The following is a 22,782-nucleotide window of genomic DNA, read 5'->3' on the forward strand; positions in this document are numbered from 1 at the left end:
CAACAAAATCATACTCCAAAATCTCAAAAAGAGGTTGACCGACGCCAAAGGAAAATGGAAGGAAATACTGCCCGAAGTCTTATGGGCATACCGTACGACATCGAAGTATAATACCGGGGCCACCCCATTCTTACTAGTTTACGGTGTCGAAGCTCTGATACCGGCAGAAGTCGGAGAACCAATTCTTTGGTTCCGATACGCAACCAAGGAATCAAACAACGAGACTATGAATACAAGCCTAGATCTATTAGACGAAAGGCGCGAAGTAATCCTTGTCCGGTTGGCCGCCCAAAAATAGCGGATCGAGAGATATTACAATCGAATGACCAACCTTCGACATTTTAATATCGGGGACTTAGTGTTCAGGAAGGTTACGCTAAATACTCGGAACCAGAACGAAGGGAAGTTGGGACCAAACTGGGAAGGCCCTTATCAAATTATCGAGATCACCAGTAAAAGATCGTACAAATTCGAAACAATGAATGGTGAGTAACTATCAAACAACTGTAACATATCCCACTTGAAGTGATACTACTGTTAAGGTACGACCTCATTCATTTTATGTTATTTAATTGCATTCCGAACTAACACTTGCAGACAATCATCAAAGTACGATACAATCTTTAGCCCTGAAAGCACGCGTTGCACTCTTTTTCCCTTGAACCGATTTTGTCCCAAATGGGGTTTTCGGCAAGGTTTTTAACAAGGAAACAGTAAATCGTGCTAACTTAGAATTGAAAGCCGGTTATGAACCAGTATCGAAGATCACGACAACAATATTTGAGGTCTATCTATGACCGGCCCTGAACACTGGGGGGGGCATTACCCCTGGATAACGATTTTAGCAAGGAAAGAAACTTTATGATTGAATGGTCTCGGCTCGATCGATAAGATTTACTGTAAGGACCAAACAGTAAAATGAACCGTGCCCGCATATATTACTCATCCCCTGGCACAAAGCTCGTACACATGTGTAACTATTACGTACAAGAATAAAAAGAAGTCTCTACCTTGCGGATAAATATCTTGTCCCTTAAATATTTCTCTACTTTCTTAAAGAATTTCCTACATACTGTCACGCCCAACCTCGGGGAGCGCGACCGGCACTCAACCGAGTGGAACCGATCGAGCAAGCCTGTTAGACACTTCCTACCCGACGCACTCATGATCATGAGAAGGCATATTTTCACTGATTAAACAATAGACCATCCTATATATATATATATATATATATATATATATATATATATATATATATATATATATATAGATACACACACACACATTACTAAGTCATTTCATTTTGTTACATCATTGTTAAGTTTCAAAATACATACATCCTTATGGCTGAGTGGAACAAGAGTCCAAAACACAACATGATCCGTTGACATTTCTAACACCTATATACAACCCATATAGTATCTACGGAGCCTCTGAAGATACAAAAGAGAGTAAATATGGTGCCGGCAATAAGGCCCCGGCTATACCTCAAAAACTGACCACAATATTTTAAAAAAAAGGTACAATACGTGATCCCGGAATGAAATGGGGCTCGCCGAGTCCGCTGAGAAGAGGATGCAGCACTATCTGTGATCAACACTGTTTACTATGGAGCCACCTGCATCCATTTAAAGATGCAGCGCCCCCGGCAAAGGGGATGTTAGTACTGTCGAATAGTACTAGTATGTAAAACTAAAATACTATCGCAATAAAATGAACAATAATACAGGGAGAAACAGTCAAGAATGTAATATGGGCTTTAAATAACACTAAAACATCAAGTTAAGAATCACATAGATTTTCAAGTCGATTTCAACGTTAATAGGTTGGGTGGTTTTTTGTGCCAATATACCACAATACCACTGTGTTTTTACACGGAATCCGATCTTGGCCCGATCGGCTAAGCCATCTTATTTGAGACATCAACCATATTCAAAATTTCATCCACAATACCACAGTGTCCTTACACGGAGTCCGATATTGGCCCGATCGGCTAAGCCATCTCATTTGAGACACCACCCCTTTTCAATCAGTCATCTCAATTCATACTTCTTTCCCATCTTTTAAATACAATGGCACGAGTGGCCCCAATTATAAAGCTATTCTTGGCGTTTGGCCGTATTTCATGAAGTTCTTTTCCAGATTCCAACATTATTATTATCATTAATAACAACACGATTTTTCATTCAAGACTTTTGATTTCACATGTGAGCAATTTAGAATCTAAGGCACATAGAGGTTTTTCACACAATTTGGCATAATAGTCTTTAATCGAATTTGACTTGAAGTCTAGGCATTTTTAGCACATATTATAAGTTTTGAACATTTCCTCAGATGACGAGATAACATGATGAAAGCATGGGAATACATATTACACATATATTTTCAAAACAAGCACATTTGGGATAGCAATTTCTAGGACGTTCAATTTGGGACTTGCATCAATTTCTTGAATACCATGGGGTTCAATTATAACAAGAGGGGGTTTAGCCAACATACCTCAATTGAGCTTCTTAAAATTCTAAGATGTTCCGGAATATTAGCAACTTCAATCTATTTTAGCAATATAGCAAGTGGGTTGGCCTGTTTCACTCTGCGGCGTTATGCGACCCGCAGACCTGTTCTGCGGTCGCATAATGCGCCGCAGAATCTCCCTCTGCAAAAGTCTAAGGATGACTATGCGACCAAAGTGTGGCCCACGAAATGGTTATGCGGTCGTATAATTGGCCGCGAAAGTGATATAAAAAATGCCAGAGAAAAGTCCGCAGAGTGGTTCTGCGGCCGCAGAAATGCCTACTTTTGCCCAACATTTTCCTTCAACTCCCCAGGAACTATTCAATCCAAAAATTCCAAACTGCGGCTCGCAAGCTTGCCGTGAATAATTTCAACTACTATTAATCTCTACGCCTATATCGACATCACGGAATCCGGGCTTTTTAGGAAAAACTTTATGGGGCCTTACACATACGATCCCCTAAAGGTATCGAGCCCAAGGGCCGCCTTATCCGAGTTCAAACGATTACTCCCAATCGGGGACTGCCGTCCAAAAATAACTCTAACGGCTCGAGCTATTGGAGCCCGGGGGCACAAGACCTATTATGCAGCGCCCGAACCTTAAACTCTACAGCTATCCCCATTTGGGGACTGTTATCTTAGGAACGCCCGGATAACTTGATGTGACAAGCCCACTGGGAAACACCCAAACTAAGAAGGCTATGGCCATATTAAAACGACTCAGAGATGTCTGTGACCCGTAATAAAAAATAATGCCTTGAAAAATTTCAAAACCAGTTCTAAAGGCTACCCTCGGCAAACTATAATCTAAATATTATAAGTACTTTGGGGAAAAGTTTCCGGTCATACCAAACCCCCACGTTGACTTAAACAAAATAATGTCGAAGGCAAGTCCTGTTCGAATCTCCGAACATGACCTAACTATATCATGCTAAGGCATTTCGATCTTTGCAAATATAAATAATAAAGCAAAGTACAAAACAAAACTCAGAGATTGCTGAAGGGAAAAACAAGCTTTATATTATATATACGTAAAGTCTTTACAAAGGCCAAACGGCCTTGACAAAAGTATGAATGAATACAAGTATAAAAATACAAAAAATATGCAAGACACTTAAACGGCCTGGTCTTCACCGGAGCCCGCCTTGTCGCCAGGGTCTTCGAAGTCTACTCCACTCTCGGATCTGCTCGAACCCTCAGAGTCTTCCTCGGGATAAGCCAGCCTCTTGGCTTGGTTTCGAGCCCCTTAGCACTCACGATTTCAGCTGACATGTCCAAACCCCGAGCATGAATCTCTTCAAGGGCCTCCCTTCAGGATTGCTGCTTCGCATGCTCGACGATATCTTTCATATGGACCTGGGCCACCTCAGCATCAGCCTTATATTGGGTCACAATTTTGTCGGCATCGGTTTTAACAACAATGACCACCGACTTGGCCATTTCCAGCTCCTTGGCACGATTTCCCTGATCGGAGTCAGCTATACTTAGCTGAGACTGGAGCTCCCCAACCTTTTTGTCCTGCACCTCGGCCTTTCCTTTTTCCGCTCAAAGTTGGGCCCCAGCTGAAGCCAGTTGCACCCGAGCAGTCTCCTTTTTCGAGGCCAGGCGGTCCATCCTGCCCCTCCAATCGTCGGTCTCAGCCTTGACATCATCCATCACAGCTCGCAGTTGATCGATCTGATCGATATTTTGTTAGACATGCGGATTCTGAACGTTAGTCACCGAGCCTACTCATCGTCACTAACCTCAAATATTTTTACCTACTAGACCAAATCGGCATGCTCCTTCCGAGCCACCTCCAACTCAACTCGGAGGCTCTTAGCCTCCCCCTCACGCTGCTCGCTGAGAAGTCTGTAAGAATATCTCTTCTCAGTGAACCCTCGGACCTCGGCCTCAAGCTGGTTTAGCTCGACCGGATATAGGAGAAAGGTCTCATGATGAAGCACCAAGGCCTGCATACACAAAGAAAAATGTTAAGATTATCTACAAATTCGTCTAAGTATGAATTGAAATCATCAAGATATATTTGAAATTACCCGGTTTAGCGTCTGTTGTGCTTCATTAAACAGGTAGGGTGCGTCTACCTCATTCATCTTATCTTGGTACTCCTTGGTCACCAAGCATCAAAGATAGCTGGCCAACCTTACCGGGGGGGGGGGAAGGATCCGGTTATCCTCTGGAATGGAGATGACGATCGACCGCTTCCGGTCGGGATCCACACTCGGAGCTAGAAATCGATTGACCAGCTTCGGCCTTGAAGAAGGCCCGCTTGTTCTCGAAGATGAACTTTTCTTCGGCACCTCCAAGTCATCCAACCCGGTGACGTCCTCGATCACGGTAGAATCCACGCCATCAAAAAACCCACGGAAGGGGTCGTCCGCTCCGAGGACCCCCTCGTTGGGACGTTCCTTCACCGTCTGAGCCTCGTTGTATATGGAATCAGTGAACGAAGGCGACTCCTTGATATCGATCACACCGTGTGCTTCCTTTAGGGCGTTTCCCACATCGTGAGAAGCTTCGTCCACGGCCTCCTTGTCGGCTTCCCTAACTTGAGGCAGATCACCCTCATCTTTCTCTGGTTCGGATGCCCCTTGCCCTTCGAGTAGTGACGACACTCGGGACACAAGATTGAAGACTTCTTGTTTTTCTTCTTCGGATTCATTTCTCAGCCGATAAAGATAATCCAAAGATGGTGCTCGAGCACTGGTACTTTTTTTTTGATTTACGCACCAACCGTTTCCTTGGCTTCTTCTTCTCCGAGCTCGGAGAACTCGGAGTCCTTTTTCTTTTCTTTTCTTCACCCTGTCTAGGAGTAGGGGACTCGGTGGGGAAATCATCGCTACTGGATGGGGGCCTCATTTTGACATCCTTGGATAAACCTGCAAAAGGAAATAAAAGAAGTGAGGACTTAATGATGCAAACATGAAACCAAATATTACTCATGAAAGAGATCTCACCGTGCAAACTGGCCTCCCGAACGCTCGGAATAAGGCCTTTGTAATACGATGTCCTCGACCCACTCCTTGAGTCGAGGAACTGCATTCGGGACCCGAGCAACAGCTGCACCACCACAGAACACTGATAAGAAGGAAGGAAAAAAGCGATAAATTAAATTTTGCAACCAAACTTATACTTACGTGACATGTTCCACTTCTCAGGGAACATCATGTACTCGGCCGGGATCAAGTCCGAGGTACTCACTCAGACGAAACGGCCTAGCCAACCTCGATCCATATCTTCATCGATACTCGAGAACGGGGTTTTTCTGGACTAACGGGCGAGCTTGACCAGTCCCCTTGGTAGAGTCGGGGACTGTAGAAATGCATGAGGTGGTCGATAGTGAAAGGGCACCCTTCAATCTTGCTTACAAAGAAACTGAGGAGGATTACGATCCTCCAGAAAGAAGGGTGAATTTGACCGAGGGTTACCTCGTATCGTTTGAAGAAGTCGATGATAACCGGGTCCAAGGGGCCCAGCGTGAAGTGATAAGTGTAAACATTTAAAAATCCCCCGACGTGTGTGGTGATGGCTTCGTCAGGTTCGGGAACTACCACGTGTTTGTCAACCCAATTACAATCCTTTTTGACTTCAAAGAGAATATCCTCGGTGATTGAGCAGATGTACCTCGAGATCTCCTCGCACCGACCTGGTACGAAGGAGGGCTTTTCGACCTTAAAATCAGCATTGACCGGGCACCCCCCCCCCCCCCCAGGGATGAGCATTTTCAGAGGAGGTTCCAGTACTGGTTCCTCGACTGCAGTATGCAAATCGATCTCTTCGGAGGCCAACCGCGAGGTAGAAGGAGTTTCTTTTTGGGAAACGGTTTTTGAAGTCTTCGCCATTTCTTTGAAATTGAAGGAAAAAAGGGAAGTTAAAAGAGTATACTTGATGGTTTGGGATGAAGACGGAACATAAGTTCTTATAAAAAGATCTCAAATAACCGAAATATAAGTGCCTGAAAATATTAAGAATGCTAAGGTACGAGGGCAGAAGGTTTGAATGTAAAAGTTTGAATGAGCAAATGAGGGGGTATTTATAATTTTTCAACGACGGTTCACATCCAGGAGTGGCCGACCAGCAACTGACAAACATTTAATGCCATTAAGACTTGACTGACGAGACATTTTGATTGTTTTGTCGTTTCTGTCGTGTGGTGTCGAAGAAAGAACCGGAAGCTAATGTCGTTTCTCGTCGTCTAATCTCCGAAAAATGAGGAGACTATCTGTATACGGTCGAGATCAAGTTCGCCTACTACATGAAAGGATAGACTCGGAACATGACAATGCAAGACTGAAGATCGGCTCCGAGTCAACCCTAGCCCCGAACGAGCTCTAAGCAACATTGTTAGCATAACCAATAGAACACTGAAATATACGTAATTGGGCAGATGTTGTGGTGGGGATCTCGGCGCGTATCAGTAAGGAACAACCAATCAGCAAATCAAGAGATTTTTACCTTTTATAGAATTGTACTTAAAGTAGGACTGCTCTACTATATAAAGGGGGTCTGATAACTCATTGAACACATTGTAACACACATTCCAAAGAAATACATTATTATTCTCTTTAATCTCTTATTCTTCTGTGTCTTGATACCGATCGAAGTACGCCCGGCTCAAGGGTGATTAACCTTCCAAGGCTGAGATTGTTCAATTCGTATGGTTTGTATTTACTTTATCATTATTTATTTCAACTGCAATCTAATTTATCGTTTTGTGTCAAGCTAATCCACGTATCCTTAAAACCACTTACAAATTTAATTGTTATCTGATTTTGAGGGTAAACAAATATAAAAACTAGTTCGTAATAGGAGAATGTACATCCAATGATCGAAAGAACCTCAACTGTTGAAAGCTACAAAGATGTTTTTAAGATTTTTTTCTTCGTAAAGATATTTTTAACTACCCCGTTAGACACACGGGATATATTGTCACTTCAAAGAAATGGAATAACAAGATATATATATATATATATATATATATATATATATATATATATATATATATATAAAAGTTATATATATATTATTATTTGAAGTCTATTTTCCTAAATATTTTTGAGATGCAAAGTTATTAATAATTTTTATAATTAATTTCTTCTTATAATTGATTTTTGGTAAATTAACTTTTTTATTACCAAAGTGTAATATGTACAGCTCAAGATAGGAAGAAAAAAAAAATACAAGTAGTTGAACATAAGGCCCCAACTTTCAGAAAACTAAAGGAGAACAACCAGATCACCTGAAGAACACCAGCTAATTTCTACACCCTCCTAAGGTAACAAATTATTGACTGAACTCAATCTTGTAATATTTATTTTTTGAATGATAATATATATATAATTTATTTAATCTTTCTTCAAACATTATTGGTGTTAGGTAAGATTTTTTTTAATTTTGAAATATTTCGTTCCGCTTATGCAACTATTACATGAACTTCAATATTATTCTACAAGCAATATATACATTTGGAAAAGAATCAAATTCTTTTATCTGATTGAGTATATCGATTAAAATATTATCTTTTAATTGTACTATTTTTATTAATACTTTTAATTTAAAAAATAAATCTAAATCATCAATATCGGAGCGATTATTATGTTTTAATTTTTTAACCATAACTCTAAACTATAATTATTTTAATTTTGACCACGAATCAAACATAGAATCTTTAAATAAGATTTATATATTTAAAAACTACATAAAAAGTACTATAAGTCATAATAACTAGCAATTCAAAATATTTAAAAAGTTTATGAAAAAGTTATTGTCAAATATATATATATATATATATATATATATATATATATATTCCTTTGTCCCAAGAAGAACGACACTTTTTGAATTTCGAGAGCCAAACAAGTTGCTCTTTGATATATATATATATATATATATATATCAAAGAGCAACTTGTTTGGCTCTCGAAATTCAAAAAGTGTCGTTCTTCTTGGGACAAAGGAATATATATATATATATATATATATATATATATTCCTTTGTCCCAAGAAGAACGACACTTTTTGAATTTCGAGAGCCAAACAAGTTGCTCTTTGATATATATATATATATATATATATATATATATATATATATATATATATATATATATATATATATATATATATATATATTCCTTTGTCCCAAGAAGAACGACACTTTTTGAATTTCGAGAGCCAAACAAGTTGCTCTTTGATATATATATATATATATATATATATATATATATATATATATATATATATATATATATATATATATAAAGTATTAAGATCCTTAGTAAAATATCGTTCGCCTTTTTTACCCTTTTAAAATGAATTTCACATTGGACAAAATAGTAATTCAAATTATTTTCTAATATTTAGGACTTAGTTCCTTAATTAAATTATGTATCAAGTCCTAATATTTAGGAATTCAAATAAATTAAGATTTTACCTTATTTAAATTATTTATATAACTATAATCATTCCATATTAAGTTCTTATTAGGTAAGATTTTAACATCAACTAAAATTGTATTAATTAAATGCTTTAATAAACTCACCCAACACATGCACGTTGGATGGTGGTAAGAAAATATAGGGGAACATCATGGAAACCATTTGGGCTAAGTGATATTTTTTACTTTAAAACTAATTTAAATTTAAATTACCTTATATGAATTATTCTTTATTTTAGTAACATGACATAATTGTCATTTTTTTCATGTTATAATTCAATATTTAAAATTTGGCATGAACAAAAATCTAATGAGTTACTATCACAATAAAATTAAATAATTAAGTCTTTGAATTAATTATTAGCAAAAAATATAATCCAACTATTTCTCAAATGCATCATCTAATTAGAATTAATTTTTAGTTGAAAAAAAATCTTTGATATACAAATTTGTATCTACAAGATCAAAAAAATTGATGGTAAAAAAAATAGTAAAGGACGAATATCAATTATAATATAGCATTAAGAGTAAAATTGTCTAAAATACAAACTAAAATTAATAAGAATAAATAGTAGACATGATTATCTACTACTTGAATTAAATCTTTTCTTATTTGAACAGTGTACGAACTCCAATATCTAGGTACTTAGAGTATATCGCAAAAGTATCTAATTAAATTAAAATTTAGATAAACTAATACTATTAATTAATATTTGAAAGGATGGGAAGGAGTTTTCACGTATTAAATGCTTGGACGAAATTATAGTTATATTTAAATATTTAAATTTTGAGCTAATATGGATTTGAATCAATAGAAAAATAAATGTTTTCTTTAAGATTGAGAACCAATGGTTGGTTCTTAAATTAATGAACTAATTAGTAATTAAAAGTATCCAGTTCAGTTTTTTTTTTTCAAATTTATATAAGTAAAATTATTTTTTAAGTTGACAAAACTCTTAGGCTACATAAATTTATTTCTATAAAAACAAAAGAGGCATTGTTTCACGACCCAAAATCCGTTAAAGGTCGTGATGGAGTCTAGCACCGCCATCAGGCAAGCCAATGGTGATCTAGCAACTCACTTACTTATTTTTTGTAATTGAAATCAAATTTTTTCCTTAATTAAATCGTATGTAATAGATTCTTCAACGTAAGTGAAAATATTTACACAACAACATTAACAAACAACCCGTAGGAATCTCCAAAACTCGGTGTCATAAGTACGTGAGCATTTTTTTCTAAGGAATACAATAATAATACAACAGCTGTCCCGAATGTAATAAGACAGAATAAAATAATTAGTACAGTAGAGACTCGATGGACTGCGATGCATAGCCTGAAATGCAGCTCACATGAAGTCTCCTCAACAAGTGCGCCTACGCGTCAAGGTGATTATCAATGAACCTGTTAGATCCTGCACATTTAGTGCAGAAGTGAAGTATAAGTACGTAAATCAACGTGTACCCAGTAAGTATCTAGCCTAACCTCAGAGAAGTAGTAACGAGGTGTCGACATTGACACTTGCTAGAGGTCCAAACAAATAAAATGATAATTCATAACAGATAGGAAATGTACAACTATTGAGAAGTAAATCTGCAATCTCGTAATTTTTCAATTTATTTCCTTTACAACATAACCTTTCTAAATCTTGTATACTTCCTTAATATCTCAGAACATGCCAAGTGTCAATACCAAATAAATAAGAAATGCCATAAAATGACAGGCATCAATGGAAAGACTAGCTCGGGAATATTCGGGCTACTAGCGATATAACGCACGATACTGCTGAGGTCGTTCGGCCCGATCCATAATAATGTGTACACTGCCGAGAGACGTGTGACACGATCCATAGATGCATATATATATACTATCGAGGTGTTCGAACCTAGTGCTTACCTTGCATGCATGTATCCTTGAAGTATGTGGGAAGATTGTGAGCTAAAAATGATAGAGAATGGGTTGGGGAATGATGGAATCTTCCACAAAAAGGGCCTTAAAATATTGATGCACATCTAGTGTTTGATAATATGCTCAAATGAGCTAAAACAATGCTCATCTTCCTAATTTTGGTTCAATTTTGTTATATTGCTAAAATAGATTTAAGTTGCTAATATTCTGAAATATCTTAGAGTTTTAAGAAGCTCAATTGAGGTATGTTGGCTAAACCCTCTTCTTCTTAGAATCGAATCCCACGGTGTTCATGAAATTGGTGTATGTCCCAAATTGATCATTACAGAATTGGCTATTCCTAATGTGCTTGTGTTAAAGGATGTATGTTCGATAATTATTCTAAATGCTTCATCATGTTATCTTGCCATTTGAGGATGTGTTCAAAATGTGGAATATGTGTTAGAAATGTTAAGACTTCATGCCAAGATCGAAATAAAGGTTATTATGCCAAATTGTATGAAAAGCCTCTATCTGCATAAGATTCCCAAAGTGCTAATATGTGAATTTAATGTCTTGAATGGGAAGCCTTATTGTTGTTGATAATGATAATGATAGTTGAATGTGGAAAAAGGGAACTGGAACTATGAATTATGGTCAAGTGCCAAGAATGATTTTGTAATCGTGATCACTAGTGTCAATGAATCGAAAGGATATGAAAGAAGTATGACGTGAGATAATTGAAATTGTGGTTATGGTTGATATCTCAAGTGAGACGACCTAGCCAATCGGGTCGTGATCGGACGTCATGCTGCATACATGGTGGTGACTGTGCTGAAAATGATAATTAAAATTGTGGTTATGGTTGATGTCTCAAGTGAGATGATCTAGCCGATTGGGTCGTGCTCGGACTCCGTGTAAGAATACAGAGGCATTGTGAATTATGGAATATCGGCACTAAAGATCACCCAACCTATTAACATGAAAATTGACTTGAAAACTTATGTGATCCTTAACTTGATGTTTTATATTATCTGAAGCTCTTATTGAAATATTGATTGTTTCCCCTTATATTATTATTATTCATTCTATTGAGATGGTGTTTAGTTATACATACTAGTGTTATTCGACGGTACTAATGTCCCTTTTGCCGGGAGCGCTGCATCTTTAAATGGATGCAAGTGATTACTTAGCAGGCAGTGTTGATCACAGATAGTGCTGCATCCTCTTCTCAGCGGACTTGGTGAGCCTCATTTCATTCGGGGGTCATGCATTGTACCTTTTGTTTATATTGTGGTCACTTTTTGAGGTATAGTCGGGGCCTTGTTGCTGGCACCACATTTACTCTCTTTTGTATCTTTAGAGGCTCCGTAGACACTATGTAGGTTGTATATGGGTGTTGGAAATGTTAAACAAGTTATGTTGTATTCGATCACTTGTTCCACTCGAACTATAAGAAATGCGTATTTTGAGACTTAAAGGCGCAATGACTAATGAAACGATTTAGTATTGTATGAATTAGCTTCATACTGTATAATTAATGAAATCACACCTTTTCTTGATCATAGGTGAGTTGGGTAGAAAGTATCTAATAGGCTTGCTCGGTCGGGTTCACTCAGTTGAGCGTCGGTTGTACTTCCCGAGGTTGGGGCGTGACGACACATTAGCTCGAGCCAGACTGAAAATCCTTTTTATAACCTTAGCTATCAAGATTTAGAACCAAGTTCCGAATTTCTTTAATATGCATGATCCTAACACACAGACACCGTACCAATCACCACAGACTGTACCAAAACATGATCATGCATCTATGCTGAAATCACACCATGCACAACATAAGTCGGTTGTCCATAATAATATTTCCCGAACACAATAGCTGAAATTCCACGAATTCGATGCTTATAATACACCTCATGACACATGTAAGTCATGTTCCAACTCTCGCAAGGCTTCCATGACGAAAGAGACATGTAGAAACTCATAACCACCTGCTAGATCAATAATTGATGGAGTCTACACTCCTGACCAGAACCATTACCTCATTCAGAACTGAATAATGATATTTTCTCTTTAATGTACCTTAGATAAATCTGATTGCACTAATTTCAGGCCCAATAACCTCGTCTCACCCAGTACAAGATGCTTAGGCAATAAGTCGTCTCAGACACTGCTAAAAATCTTATATGACACCCATAACGCGCTAACAAGATACAACTCGAAAGTGATACATAAGGAAAAACAAACTCTAGAGAAGGACTACCCAGCATGCGTAACGAATGAATCGGCCAAAAAGATGTGTTGAACCTACCTCAGGGATGAAAACAAGGCACACATAATATGTGTAAGGAGCTATTCTCAACATCTCGTTGTTGCGACGTGCAAACCAATCCGACATGACATAGCTGCGGCATGCAACCCGATCCACAGAACATGCCCGTGGTGGCGTGCCACCCGATCCGCACATAACAATCACGAAGAAAACACACATATCAAGTTGTAACGCTTATACTTACGTAATGCCCGAATATCGACCACAAGCACGCCAAGTGCATAATACCATATCCTAGGGAGACGGATAGCGCCATACGTTACGAACCCCAAGCACAACTAAGGTGTAATAAATTACCTGTATCTCGAGAGCCATCCTGCTCTCATAACATCACAAGCTACATAGGACCTCAACACGTGTGCGAATAATCAAGTTGTCTCACAACCCACATGGCATAATAGAGATTTACATAGAATAGTTGACGATGGGAATAACACCCCCCCGCCCGACGACTCCTCCGTAAACAATGCTATGACGAACGAACACATCCGACCTGACGTAGAGCACACACTCACATTAGTCCCACAAACGGATCTCACACCGATTCCGATCACACCACATTAGGCCAATAACCTTCCAAAGATCCACAATAGCCCTATTCATGACACACAAGAACATCCGTCAAATTAGAAACAAGCTCACACGGTACACATCCCAAGGAATATAATGCCTCTGAGGCATAAACTCTCGCATTTGTGATACTACATAACCTCCATACTTGATTTCGATCTTTAACAATCAAGTGACTAGCATGTCACACTCATACAATTTCCCCGTGGGTACGCTCCCACGACCTTCCGCCCAGGTAGCCAAGTCTGCGCACCCATACAACCAATTGTACTAATTTGTAAAGCAGATCAAGAATCCGCAAATCAATACACAATGATCCTTACACAAAACACCATTCCCAGGCGACATAGGATAATGCCAGCTTACTCTGAACATCTAATTCTTCCCGGTTCATCCGAGATCATGACATTCTTGTCAACTCCGATCCGCAACCTTAATCCTCCACTCTCAAATTCCCGTGTCGCTTACTGCACCTATCATGCCGCTACTTATTCACCACAACCCTTGAGCTACTATAGTAGATTAACCACCTCATTGGCTAGAAACCTTTCACTTAGCTCATTTCAGAAGAACCAATGCAACATGCAACTGAATTCCCAAATGGTAGAAAAATACAGACCTCAAGTCGTGACCTAAAACCGCTATGACTCTTCCGGAAATCTATTTACACAACAAGGCCATTTGAATCAAATACCCCCCCTCCCCCCAATTCAATTAGGTTATGGTGGCTGTCAATACTGCACGTACAACCACAAACCACATGCATAACTTCACACACTGAAGGGACTGATCATTGCCACAATCATGCCGATTAAAACATTAGTAACCGACCTAACTCCTTTCAATCTACTCTTGACATGTCTTAGAAATCATAATAGCTCTATTCACAACATAACGAACTCAATCCACACTCATCCCGAGTGACCCGCTATCACGAGACCACATCGTCTCAATACTCATGAACCATCTCATACCCTCTTTATGCACACAATAAGATCTCCAACTGGTACACCCATTCTGCAAGACCTTCCGTGTATCCAAAGCTATTTCTTCCTTTACCATAATACTGCACCGAATACCTAATGATAACATAGAACCTTACAAGTCTCGTCTGTAATCCTCTGTGAAAACTCGATCCTTAACCACACAACAAACCCAAAACACTTAGGCACTGCACTTAAATTCTTGAACCCATTAGAACCGTTGTTGAGAGTCACTCACTCTGACATGATCCCGAATGTCACCAAACTTCAACGTTCTGCTAGCACATGAACACACTCTCAATGAAACAACCAGCTGAATTATTTTCCTTGTACATTACATCCATAAGAAGCATAGACTCAGAGTCTTCCCAAATCCTGCACCTCAATCGATAAGGCGAAGTATATCACACATTCATCGAGTTCCTTGTTTGATTTACTCCTGACATTTCCTTTTCCTTAGTCATAAATAATCCACCAACAGACTGATAACCAGAAACCGCACAAGCAGACAACCTTGCGATCCAATCGTAGACGATGGGGCTCCCCCACTTAGATTTAAGCTACCATTATATATTGTAGATCTCACAACGATTCGTTATTCTCATTTGCCATGATCCCGTACAATTAACCCGCCAAATTTCTCTAAGTCTTTTGTTAAGCTTTTCATGAACATTCTAAATCATCAGTCCCAGTCACACACTTGACCTCTTACCGGATAACAAGTAGTATTCTTCGCAGAAGCTTCATTAACATCATGCAACCGCTAACCTGCTTAGAGCAGATAACCCATATGTGGAATTCCTTACTGACATCTTCCAACGATGCTGCACTGGGTACGACTACCACGAAATCAGTAAATCCTCCTGAATTTATGTTCTTCCACCAGCTGTATAAGTTTTCTCCTTCCCTATTGACTTCAACTAAAAGTTCAACAATACTTTTCGAACTCAAATCATATTGCATCTGAAACGATAATCAAATCTTCACACCCCTCTTCATTTCAAGCAACTCCTTTCTGTCATATTCAATCTTTCTTCGTACAGTGACCACCATTCCAAATAAAATTCGTAGGCCAAATCACCTTCCATCACGATTCCCAAATCGTTCTACACTTTCTCAAGGCACGCGACTATCCTACCACGGAATCAATATGTTGATCTTCCACTCTTGCTTCGGTTAAACCATCTCTTTTAAGCAACTTCTCAATCTCTACTCTTCATACTTGACCTTCTAGTACTTCAACTACCGCGAAACACTTCCCGACATGTCCTCCCTCATACTTTGTTGTCCAAATATTGCATCAAATCAAAACTACATCGCTATAGCACCTGAACCAATGAAATATTAGCGACTCTAAGCCTCTTCGAAGATTATCTCTCTCGAGCCATCAACATTAGAAATATCAATTCGATTTTGAATCGCTGCACACCGCTATCTCTGACACCCGCTTCTCAGGTACCATTTCAAAACACCTTGCCCCGAAGGAAAAATAAAAGAAGACCATAACGCCGGCGAACCTTAATGCATTCAAACAAGGATGACGACACCGCATCACAATGAAAATTCCACCACGCTCGAAAATCTCAAGTCTCGTTACTCCATCAACCAAAGCCTGAACATCCATAGTCCGATTGCCTTTCCTCTGTTGGAATTAAATGTTGAACCTCTAAATCATACACTGAGAAATTCTCCTTTCAAGTCATTCACTGCCTCGACACATAAACAAGCACCCTCTTATTACACCAACACTGTGCGATAACAACGTGTGAATATTGTATCAATCTGTGCATCGCCTCAAAATCAAAGGAAGTACCGATACTGAACTGAAATGACAGAACACCCTTCTGTAAGGCGACGAGAATAGCCTGCCCAAACACGCAAGGAAAAACATCATGCGCCACGTATTCAGTACCCCTAAACCTCCCGGACGTCTAATTGACATCAAGGCTTCACGTCGCATAAGATTGAGTAGGAAGGAAACAAAGGCACAAGCCTTAATGGAATCAAACCGCACGATGAGAAAATCAAGAAAGGAAGTGCTCCTAACAGCCCCATAGCCTCTCGAAGATAAGTACAGACGTCTCCGTACCGATACGCAAGACTCTACTAGACTTGTTAATGACTCGTGAGACCTAAGTGAACCTAATGCTCTGATACCAAGCTGGCATGACCCAAAATCCTCTAAAGGTCGTGATGGCGCCTAACACCACCATCAGGCAAGCCAATGGTGATCTAGCAACTCACTTACTTATTTTTTGTAATTGAAATCAAATGTTTTCCTTAATTAAATCGTATGTAATAGATTCTTCAAAGTAAGTGAAAATATTTACACAACTACATCAACGAACAACCCATAGGAATATCTCAAAACCCGGTGTCACAAGTACCTGAACATTGTTTTCTAAGGAGTACAATAATAATACAATAGAAGTCCCAAATGTAATAAGATAGAATAAAATAATTAGTACAGTGGAGATTCGGTGGACTGCGATGCGTATCCTGGAATGCAGCTCACATGAAGTCTCCTCAACAGGTGCGCCTACGCACCAAGGTGATCATCAATGAACCTGTCAGATCCTGCACATTTAGTGCAAAAGTACAACATGAGTACGTAAATCAACGCGTACCCAGTAAGTATCTATCCTAACTCCGGAGAAATAGTGACAAGGGGTCGACATCGACACTTTCAAGAGGTCCAAATAAATAAAATGACAATTCATAACATATAGGAAATGTACTCTATAGAGAAGTAAATATGTAATCTCGTAATTTTCCAATTTATACCCTTTACAGCATAAACTTTCTAAATCTTGTATTCTTCCTTAATATCTTAGAACATGACAAGTGTCAATACCAAATAAACAAGAAATACCAGCAAATATAGGGCATCAGTGGAAAGACTAGCTCGTGAATATTCGGGATACTAGCGATATTACGCACGATACTACCGAGGTCGTTCGGCCTGATCCATAATAACGTGTACACTGCCGAAGGACGTGCGACACGATCCATAGATGCATCTATATACTGTCGAGGTGTTCGAACCGCTCCATAAGAAAAGGAAGAAAATTACCGAATTACGAGGCACTTGTTTACAATACAACACATGAGCACAAAATTAATTTAATATTTTACCATTTCTCAAATAACTCGCCAAAAACTCAAAGTGTTAAGGCTTAGAGTAGTGTACATACATTTACTTCTAAATCAATTTCAATTATAACTTCAATTAATTAAGCCAGTAGAATGAGTTCAAATAATCAAACATTTCATGATAAGATTCTAAGTCTACTCGGATATAAACATGTTTTAGCTACCTACGGACTCTCGTCACCTCGTGAGTACGTAGTACCCACAACTAGTTGCACATAACAATAAATATTACCTAGGGATAGTTTCCTCCTCACAAGGTTAGACAGGAGACTTACCTCGCTCTGAAGTTCCATAACCGGCTCCAAAGCCTCTCTAACACCTCAAACCGGTGTCCGTCGATCCAAAACTTGTCAAACAATGTGCAAACCAATCAAAATATATTCTAATACCCATAATTAATCAATTCAAATAAATTCCCAACTCCGCTTGAAAAGTCGATAAGGTCAACCCTCGGGCCCACATGCCCAGATTCCAAACATTTTTGAATATAACCTTTACCCATAACACCAAAACTCAAATATATGATTTGTTCCTAATCCCATGTTCAATTTCGTGGTCAAAATTCAAAAAATATCAATTTCTAGGTTTTCTACCAAAATTTCCAATTTCTACAAATTCCCAAGCTTAAATCTGTATATAACTCATGTATTTAACTCACAATGTGAAGAAATCACTTACCCCATAATAGTTGATGAATATGGAACTCCAAAAGTGCTCAAAAATCGGCTCTCATGGACAAAATTAAGTGAAATTGAGCCAAACCCTCATTTTGAAGACACACACTGTTAGCCCGACCTTCGCACCTGTGGTCCAATTTCCGCTCCTGCAGCTCTGCATCTGCAGAAAATCATTCGCATGTGCGGCTGTAACTCAACCCAGAAGCCTCCGCTTTTGCGTCCCTAATAGTGCTTATGCGCTTCCGTTTCTACGGACAACAAGCGATTCTGCGCTCACGCACCTGCATGCCAAAGTCCGCTCTTGCGGCCTCAGGCCTTCTTGGCCAAATCCTCTTCTGCGATCTCCCCTCCGCATCTGCGACTTCACAAGTGCGGACATTTCCTTGCACCTGCGCTCCTGCCCAGCTCGTCCAAAATCGCTTTTGCGACCCTCTTGGCCGCTTCTGTGGCTCCGCATCTGCAACCAAAACCTCGCAGGTGCGGTTACCCCAGAAGTTAGTTGCCTTAACATTTCTCCCAAGTCCAAACTCGACCCGTTTTCAATCCGATTCGCACTCAAGGCTCCCGGGACCCCGTCCGAACTTACCAACACATCCCAAAGTACAATACGAACTTAGTCTAAGCTTTAAACCAAGTCAAACAATATCAAAATCATGAATCGCGCCTAGAATCAAACTTATAAATTTTCAAATTTCCAAATTATGTATCTTGTGCCGAAACATATCAAATCAATCCGGAATGACTTCAAATTTCACACACGAGTCATAAATGACATAACGAAGCTATTCCAAGGCTCAGAATCCTAAACGGATAATCATTAATATTAAAATCCACTTCAAGTCAAACTTAAGAATTTTTTATACTTTTAAAATACCGACCTTCCATAATAAGCGTCGAAATGCTCCCGGGTGATCAGATACTCAACCTGAACATATGCCCAAGTTCGAAATCATCATACGAACCTATTGGAACCTTAAAATCCTGATTCCGAGGTCGTTTACTCAAAAGTCAAATCTTAGTCAATTCTTCCAACTTAAAACTTCCGAAATTAGAATTTTCTTTCCAAATCAATCCCGAACTTCCCGAAATTCGATTCCGACCATACGTACAAGTCATAATGCCTGAGATGAAACTACTCACGGTCTCAAACCACCGAACAATGCACTAGATCTCAAAACGACTGGTCAGGTCGTTAAACATTGGTGGTGAGATATCATAAAATAGAGCAAAGTTAGTAATGGTATTAAAAGTCAAATTGATAAAAAAAAAAATACAAGCTTAAAAGCAATAAGAATAAAATATTAGTAGATAAAATTTATTTTAAATGTGAGTTAATTTTTATAATTATCTTTTTGTTTCTTTTCACATTTATTTCAGCTCCTTATATTTTTTTTTATATTAAGTTATTTTTGAAAAGATATTAACTCAACAATTATTCTTAGACTTTGCATCATCATTTATCAATTTGTTTGTGAGCTATAGGGCCAACCTTTTCATTCTCAAATCTCTAAGATACCAAAAGATTCAATTATTCAACTTTTCAATTTATTTTATTTGACAAATTTTTGAGAACCATAAAAGTTTTTTCTAATTTATTTGTTTCAGTATTAGGCAATAGAAATGCCAATAATTTTAAAATCGCAATAAGACACCTAAACACTTTGATGGAGCAAGATTTCTTTCATTAAGTTTTCCAAATAAGATCGATATTCATCACTTTAAAGAACATATCCTTCTTCTAATTTTTATTTAATAACTAAAACACAAAATGTGATTTTTAAAATTGAGTACCCATTAATATAAATACACGCGTAAAGTGCGTACTCTAAGACTAGTATATATCTATATAGGCGAATGTAGTGTAGAGTTACAGGGTTCTATTGAACCCAGTACTTTCGACGCGAAGCATAAATTTATATGTAAAAATTATCAAAATTCTAATAAATAGTAAATATATGAACCCACAATTTTAAAATATAATATGTTCAACGCGCAAAACTTTTAAATATTGAACCCATAGAATTAAAATTTTAGATTCACCAATATATTTCACTCAAAGAATACTTGGTGGGTCTTACTTATGTGAGGACACACGATGAGTCTTTAATCTTATACCCTCAAATAGCATTATGAATCCATTGATTCGCGGGACTCACTTTGTATCCACTGCACAAATTATCTAATAGTATCATCATACAATTTATTATAAAATAATTAGTTTTACGCTGATTGTTAGCTTATCATAAATTTTTTTTATTTGAATATGGAACCGATAATATGAGCTAGCTCATAGGTACGGACAAAATTAATAATAGCTTTAATATGAATTCTTGCATTCGGGTAGGTTGTATATATCATACCTTTAGAAGTGCGATTCTTTTCTGAATTTTACGTGAATGCGAGACACTTTGTGCACCGAACAACCTTTTTTTAACTCATACAAATGGAAAACATCTCTCGACTGTTGACTTGCTATCTTTGTTGGGAATAAATCCCCCACAGTAAATAATATTCATAGTAATAAAAGTGGAATAATAAACTAGCACCGAGATACAGTAATCAACAAGAATAAAAAGAGTGATAACGACCCCAAACATTTTACGTGAAAAACCTTTCTGAATAAAGAAAAAAACCACGACTCCCGAGAGGAGGAGCTGATATCACTATAGCAAGAAATTTTACACTTTGTAGGTCCCAGTAAAATACTCCAAAGCCCACTACAATACTCAAAAGAAATAACCCTCTTTTGATATTCCCACCTCACTACAATATCGCTCACACTCTCTATTTTTCTCACAGACTATTTTTTTATACTCTATTTGTGATGCCTCACTCTTTCTTTCTCTCTTTATTGGTGTGTTTGTAAAAGTGAGAGAGCTCTTCCTTTTATAGTAGCAAAATACGTAGCCTCCAAGAATGCTACGAGAGATGTATTAATCTCATCCACTTATTTTCAAACTTTAGCTCCAAGAAAGAGTTGCCAGCCAAGTTTTATTTCATAGGCACATGCTTATTGTTGAATATGATGGACCCTATAAATTCCTCCCTCCAGTCCTATTTACCTGGAGGAGGTAACACTGGGGTTTTTAGTTTGAGTGCATGCCGACAAGTTCTTTGCATAGCTCGAACTTGTCTCTTGGAACCACCTTGGTCAGCATATCTGAAGGATTCTCACATGTATGAATCTTCTTGACCTGCATAGATCTATCCTCTGTCTTTTCCCGAATAAATGTGATATCTCACGTCGATATGTTTCGTTCCTGCATAATACATGGTATTTCTGCTCATGTCTATTGCACTTTGACGGTCACAATAAACTAAATACACCTTTTGATGCAATCCAAGCTCTCGAAGGAATCGTTTCATCCATACCATCTCCTTGCCAACTTCAATAGCGACAATATACTCTGCTTCACTTGTAGAGAATGCGACACACTTCTGCAACTTCGACTGCCATGATATAGCTCCCCCTAAAAATGTAAATAAGTATCAAATAGTAGATTTACGTTTATCAAGATCACCTACCATATCAGCACCTGTGTAACCCTTCAAGATTGGATTAGATCCTCCAAAACACAAAAAGTCTACAGAGGTACCTCTTAGGTACCTGAGTATCCACTTGACTGCTTTCTAGTATTCTTTTCCGAGATTTTCAAAGAACCTGCTAACAACACTAACTACATGAGAAATATCTGATCTAGTGCATACCATTGCGTACATCAAGCTTCCGACTGCTGAAGAATAAGGAACTATAACCATGTTCCTTTTCTCCTCCATTGTTGTAGGACACATCTTCTTGTTCATCTTCAGATGACCAGCAAGAGGTGTGCTAACTGGTTTAGCAATTTTTATGCTGAAGTATTCCAATACACGTTCAATGTACTTCTCCAGAGATAGCCACAATTTTTTGCTTGTTCGCTCTCGAACTATCTTCATCTCCAGAATTTGTTATGATGGGTCCAACTCCTTCATATCAAACGACTTGGACAAATCTCTCTTCAACTTTGCAATCAGCACCTTGTCTTGTTCTACAATCAACATGTCATCCACATACAACAATAATATAATAAAATTATTATCAAAAAATCTTTTGAAGTATACACATAGATCGGAATAGGTCTTTATGTGTGTTTGACTTTTATGAATGAGTCAAACTTTATGTACCACTGCCTTGGTGCATGCTTTAACCCATAACGACTTTTATTCAATTTGCACACTATGTGTTTCTTTCCAGCTA

The sequence above is a fragment of the Nicotiana tomentosiformis genome, chromosome 9 (genome assembly GCF_000390325.3).
Source record: "Nicotiana tomentosiformis chromosome 9, ASM39032v3, whole genome shotgun sequence".
Taxonomy (NCBI): domain Eukaryota; kingdom Viridiplantae; phylum Streptophyta; class Magnoliopsida; order Solanales; family Solanaceae; genus Nicotiana; species Nicotiana tomentosiformis.